The sequence below is a fragment of the Aethalodelphis obliquidens genome, unplaced genomic scaffold (genome assembly GCF_003676395.1).
Source record: "Aethalodelphis obliquidens isolate GAN/ISIS:26980383/991018 unplaced genomic scaffold, ASM367639v1 scaffold14, whole genome shotgun sequence".
NCBI classification, from domain to species: domain Eukaryota; kingdom Metazoa; phylum Chordata; class Mammalia; order Artiodactyla; family Delphinidae; genus Aethalodelphis; species Aethalodelphis obliquidens.
In genome coordinates this window covers 33,784,756-33,790,755 of record NW_020837958.1, presented here as the reverse complement: position 1 = coordinate 33,790,755, position 6,000 = coordinate 33,784,756, and the positions used below count along the sequence as shown (strand labels likewise).

The 6,000-nt window shown below is 46.8% G+C and overlaps 1 protein-coding gene and 1 pseudogene across 3 annotated transcripts in view; one reads left to right on the top strand and one right to left on the bottom strand.

Moving 5' to 3' along the window:
- Positions 1–6,000, bottom strand: part of GALNT18 (polypeptide N-acetylgalactosaminyltransferase 18) — a 350,064-nt gene that overhangs the window by 275,415 nt on the left and 68,649 nt on the right. The window lies entirely within an intron of this gene.
- Positions 242–2,030, top strand: LOC113625120 (dihydrofolate reductase-like; annotated as a pseudogene).

Here is a 6,000-nt window from a genome sequence, read left to right as displayed (position 1 = left end):
TATCGGCTCGGTGCTTTGTGACCACCTAGAGGGGTGGGATAGGGAGGGTGGGAGGGAGACGCAAGAGGGAAGAGATACGGGAACATATGTGTATGTATAACTGATTCACTTTGTTATAAAGCAGAAACTAACACACCATTGTAAAGCAATTATACCCCAATAAAGATGTTAAAAAAAAAAAAAAAGCTGGAAGAAGAAAAATTTCACGCCAAGCTGGTGGGTAATCCCCATGTTGGTGTGACATGCTAGCTCGGAAGTATTTTCTGCTGCTGTCGTTGTTCGTCCGCTAAACTGCATTGTTGCTGGGTCCCAGAACACGGGCATAGGCAAGAACGGGGATCTGCCCTGGCCCCGGCTCAGGAAAGCCTACAGGTATTTCCAAAGAATGACCACAACCTCTTCAGTAGAAGGTAAACAGAATTTGGTGATGACGGGCAGGAAAACCTGTTCTCCATTCCAGAGAAGAATGGACCTTTAAAGGACACAATGAATATAGTTCTCAGTAGAGAACTCAAGGAACCTCCACAGGGAGCTCATTTTCTTGCCAAAAGTCTGGATGATGCCTTAAAACTTATTGAGCAACCAGAATTAACAAATCAAGTGGACATGGTTTGGATAGTGGAACGCAGTTCTGTTTATAAGGAAGCCATGAGCAGGCCAGGCCATGTCAGACTATTTGTGACGAGGACCATGTAGGAATTTGAAAGGGACACACTTTTTCCAGAAATTGATTTGGAAAAATACAAACTTCTCCCAGATATCCAGGTGTTCCTTCTGATGTCCAGGAGGAGAAAGGCATTAAGTACAGATTTGAAGTATATGAAAAGAACAATTAATGTGAAAGTGTTTTCTGATCTATTTCAAGCCTCCTCCTGCCCCCCCAAAATTATGTATTTTTTGTTGTAGAGACATTTGTTGACTTTAGATCTATGGATAATTATTTCTAAGCAAAGTACTTTTATTCCCCATTAATCTTAACTAGACTGTATCAGATACCATTTGTGAAACATTTCTTTTCTGTAACTGCCTGAATGCCCATCAGGAGTCAAGAATAGGTGACCAGCACCTGCCTAGGGTAGAACATCTACCAAGACAGCCCAAAGTGGGAGAGTCCCCTGGTAGCATGAGCTGAAACCAGAGCCTATAGAGCTAAGAGCTAGGCAGATGGGTCCAAAGGTCAGAAATGGATTATAAACAGAAGAGCTAGCATTCAGGTATTAAAATTAGATCAACACAGGGACTGTGAATTTCTTTATATCACACTTCTTAAAAAAAATTCTGTTCACTCAGACCAGGAGTCAATAAGTTGAAAACTCCAGGATATTCCACAGGGATAGTAAAGAGACAGGTACGAGACTACCTTTTCCGCTGTTAAAGGAGAAGGTCTAAGACCTTAAAAAACTTTGTTTCTGATCTTCAATGAGATTGCATGGAACGTCACAATGATAGAACAAGAACTGGCTGCTCGTTACAAAAAAGAATAATCTAATATCAAGCATAATGGCTAAAATCAAAACTTCAAAGAGGTAATAAATTGAGAATGAATACTGCTAGAAACCAACATTAGTAAGTTAGAAACTAAACGTCACAGAATTAAAAAGTGAAAATTAAAACATGTTTTACCCATCACGTTAGCGAAGATTTAGATTAAGTACCCAAAAAAGAGAAAAATAGCATTTTCTGCCTTATAAATTGGTACAACTTTTTAGAGTGTAAGTTAGCAATATCAATTAAAATTCAAAATATTCTGGGTTTGGACCCAGAACTTCCACTTCTAGAAATTAATCCTGAACAAAGAAATGGACCCAAGAGTACTTGTTGCAACTTTTTTTTTCAAACTTGGGAACAGCCCAAATGTTGATTAATAAGAAATACCAACCAATATGTCTATAAAATGTAACATGTGCAGCAGCCAAAAAGAATGAAGTACTGACAGAAAAACGCCCCAAACTGCTAAGTAAAAGAAGCAAATTGTGTATAATACTTAAAATGTTTAATAAATGTTCATGTGTGGGGAAAAGCATGCGGCAAACTGTTAAGAAAAGCCGGAAGAAAAGCTATGTCTGGATCTTAGGGAGCAAATCAGAACAGAACAGAACCAGAGCACCACAGTGTTAGCAGGTGCTACCAAAAGAGGGGTCGGAAATAAAGAAGACAGCGTCTCAGGCTACCAAGGAAGTCGATGGTGGACCGGAATTTTCTTTACACAAACGTGATGTATGGCTTTGGGACACAGCACCTGGCAGAGACGAGGGGCACCTCCATTCCCAGTACCAACCCCAGGGAGGGTAGAAGAGGGCACTGGGCCAGGGACCAGAAAGCCATGGTGGCACTGCAGCCCAGCCCTTCCCAAGCTGGGCAACCTAGGATGAGGGGCTTAACCTCTCTGGGTCTCTGCTTCCTTCTCTGAAAACTGAAGAAGTCGGACTAGATTATCCTAAACACATTCTGTGGTACCATAAACTCTTTTTCACCTTCCATGTCAACAGTTTAGACAGAGATAGTCAGTTCTGTCACCTTCTCCAGCGCTGAGACGGTGTCCTTGTAACCTTGGCAAAGGGCCCTGGAAGGTGCGTGGTAATTGTTTCTCTGCCTCGTTGCTATGGAAACTTGCAACTCTTGCATCCCTGGTGCTAGGACAACAGCCTGCCTGGAACTCCTGGGTGGTTTAGGTTTGTTTTGCCACATGCGTTGTAGGCGCACTGAAGTTTTCCCAGAGCTGAAGGTGGTGGCTTGCTGATATGAGCCACTGACGTTCCCCCTTCAATTACCAAGTTTCACTAGAAAGCTTGGGATGGTGACAATCGCGTTAGCAGCGCTGATGCTGCACCGAGGGGCTCCCACAGTTAGCGCACCCCTAGGCCCTGGAGACTGATTCCTGATCTGCCTTCTGCAGGTTCCCCTGGGCTTGCTCTGAGACTTTGGGGTGACCCTTTATTACTTTCCTGCCACCTCTAATGAGACATACGCTTCAAAAAGTTGCCCTCAACAAGCACTGAAAGATACAGCAGCACCTCTGTGTGACTCCCTCTGACCATGAAAACACATCAACACAGCAGACACGTGTGTCAGAAAGCAGGTCTTCTAGTGCCCAAACAGAAAAGTGTCATCAGCAGAAAGGCTGCTGATGGCGGTGCTGTATACTCAAATTCTGTTTTGTCAGAGAGGGAAAACGGGTTAGAAAATCCTCCCCGTCTATAGTAACCCTATAAAATGCATCAGATTTGCTCCAAGTTTTGTGCAATGTTACAACTCTCTTTTCAATAGTGGTAGTGAATTTGGAAACCAGAAATGTGAGCATTGAGGCATGCCGCCTGGCTCCTGATGAAACAGAGCGAGCAACAGGCTTCCTGGCTTGCCCACATCCAGTCCTGAGACCACAGCGTTCCGCACTGGCTGAGATTAATGGGGTGACACTTTGGCTGCCAACATTTCTCACTGTCACACTCTGCACCTATAAGCTCTTTCACCCTCCCTCCCCAAACAGGGCAACCTGCCACCGCCTGAACAATTGCCTGCATTTCCACGCATGCTTCACACGCAGAATCAACCCCAACTCCTCTCTCTCACCTTCCCATACCTGGTTGGTCACCAAGTCTTCCTCAAACTCCACCTCTATTTCCTCCACTACTGTGCTAGTTCCCACCCACAGCCTTTCTCACCTGCACTCATCCAGTCATCTCCCAGTTGGACTCCTTGCCTTCAGCCTTACCCTCTCCAAGCCATCCTCCACCAGCGTGGTCTTTCTAAACCGCAGATCTCATCATGCCTCTCTACTTACTGTTCTTCCGTGGCTCTCCAAGGCTTGCACCATCAAGTCGTAATCCATTAGCCCGACATATAAGGCCCTTCCTGCACTGGCCCCACCCCCAGGCCACCACTGTGGCAACAGTTCTTCATCTAGCCCAACCCCCCTCCTCTTAAAACCTTCCCTCACCCTCTCTACCCTACCGGATAGAGCAAGTCATAGCCACCTCTGTGCTACCATAGCAACCTGGGCTTCCTCCCCTTAGCGCTCCTAGTTCCACGACATCTGCATGTTTCTTTAGATATCTGTCTCACCTCCAGACCATGAGCTCTTTGTGGGCAGGGACCCCAACTTAGTCATTCTTGCAAAGAGCACAGTGCTGGCACACACTTAACCATTTTTCAATGAATGAATGAATGAAAAATACATGAATGAAGAACCTGCCATATGCTACTTGCTTTTCACATGCAAGTATAACTTTTCACATGTAGAATAACTCTTTCCACACCCTAGTTACAGAAAGCAAACAAGCCAAGCTCAAAGAGGAAGAACCTGGCTATCGAGAAGAGAACGTGCAGTGAAGAGGCGAAGAGTTAAGCTGCTTGGGTTCAAATCCTACCTCTACCATTTTCTAGCTGTGTGACTTCAGTCAACTTTCTTCACTTCTCTGAGCATCTGGAGGAAGAGTAAATAATTTGACCTTCCTCATAGGTTGTTGTAAGCATTAAATGTTACATAAAGTATGTGGAAAGGGTCTGGTGCAAGGCAAGTGCTCAATCAATGTTAGTTACTATTATTAGGGAGGCAGCGGCTTCCCAGGTATTTCTGCCATTTAGAGAACAATGAGCTCTGCCCGAATGGCTGCCGTGTCTTAGATGTTTCTAGAGCCTCCATTTCAGGAAGTTGTTGAGTTAATTCCAGCCTTGCTGATCTGTGACAAGTGTGGGTCCTCAGGGGCAGAACCCAAGGAAGGGTCTCAGGGAAAATGGCATCTCTGGCATAGGTGTCCACCATCGGAGCTTCATCCCCATCTCCTAAATGGGCCACCTCAGGCCCCAGTCCTGTGCCCATTCCCCTGGCTGGCTGAAATGACAGGGGCTTGGTGCAGGGTAAAGGGGGCTCAGTGGGGACTCTGGGAACCCTGCAGTCAGGAGATTGTCATGCCTTCAATATCTGGGTGGGGATGTCCCTTCTCTGCTACGGTCTTAGTCTGTTCAAGCTGCTAGATCAAAATACCTGCGTGGCTTAGAAACAACACAAAGTTATTTCTGACAGTTATGGAGACAGGAATTCCAAGATCAAGAGGCCAGCATGGCTGTGTTTTGGTGAGGGCCCTCTTCCTGGTTCATAGCCGGCACCTTCTCTCTGCGTCCACACAGATGGAAGGGGCTGGGGATCTCTCTGGAGTCTCTTTCATAAGGGCACTAATCCCATTCCCGAGGGCTCCACCCCATAACCTAATCTCCTCCCAAAGGCCTCAGCTACTAATACCATCATCTGGGGGGTTAGGATTTCAACATATGAATCTGGGGGGGGACTCAAACATTCAGACCATAGCAGCTACCCTGTCCCCGTCGTCTGCACCATCTCTGCACAGGGTGGTCACTCACAAGTGTTGCTGCAGCCTTTTTCACCCTGGGGGAATGGGGTGAGGCAGGCCAGGGGTGTGGGGAAGGGGACAGGGAAGAGTGGCATGGGGCAGGGCCTGGCTTTAGCATTCAGTACACCAGCCCCGAGGCTCAGCTTCGCCCCAGCCACCCACTGACCTGCAAAAATTCCATCTCTCCCAAAGTCCCAGGCTTGTTCATCTGTAAAGTGAGGGGCCCTAGCTTAGATCACCGTCTCCTGCATCCTGTGGCTCAGGGACGTGACCTGGGCTTCAAATGTGTTGCGGGGGGGGGGGGGGGGGGGGGGCGGGGGGACAGGAGAGGGTGCAGCATTGTTTCCCATTTCCTTCCCCCTAACTCCCATGCTGGTGCTTTGGGCTCTGGTGGCTTCAGGAAACACCCATTCTTCTTCAGACAGGAAAAGCCTTTTCTAAATAATTTTTCCTCTCTCTAGGTCCAAGCCAAGAAACCTGGAACAATAAAAAGCCAGCCCAGTCTTCTGTCATGATTGTCTGCAAACCTAATAAAAATGGATGCCTTGGGCTCTGGAATGGTGAACACGAGTCTTCCTCATCAGCCCGGAAGGTCCTCAGGCTTCAGTATCCCCTCCAAAGAAAAGAAGCAGATGGCCAGTGGGCCCAACCA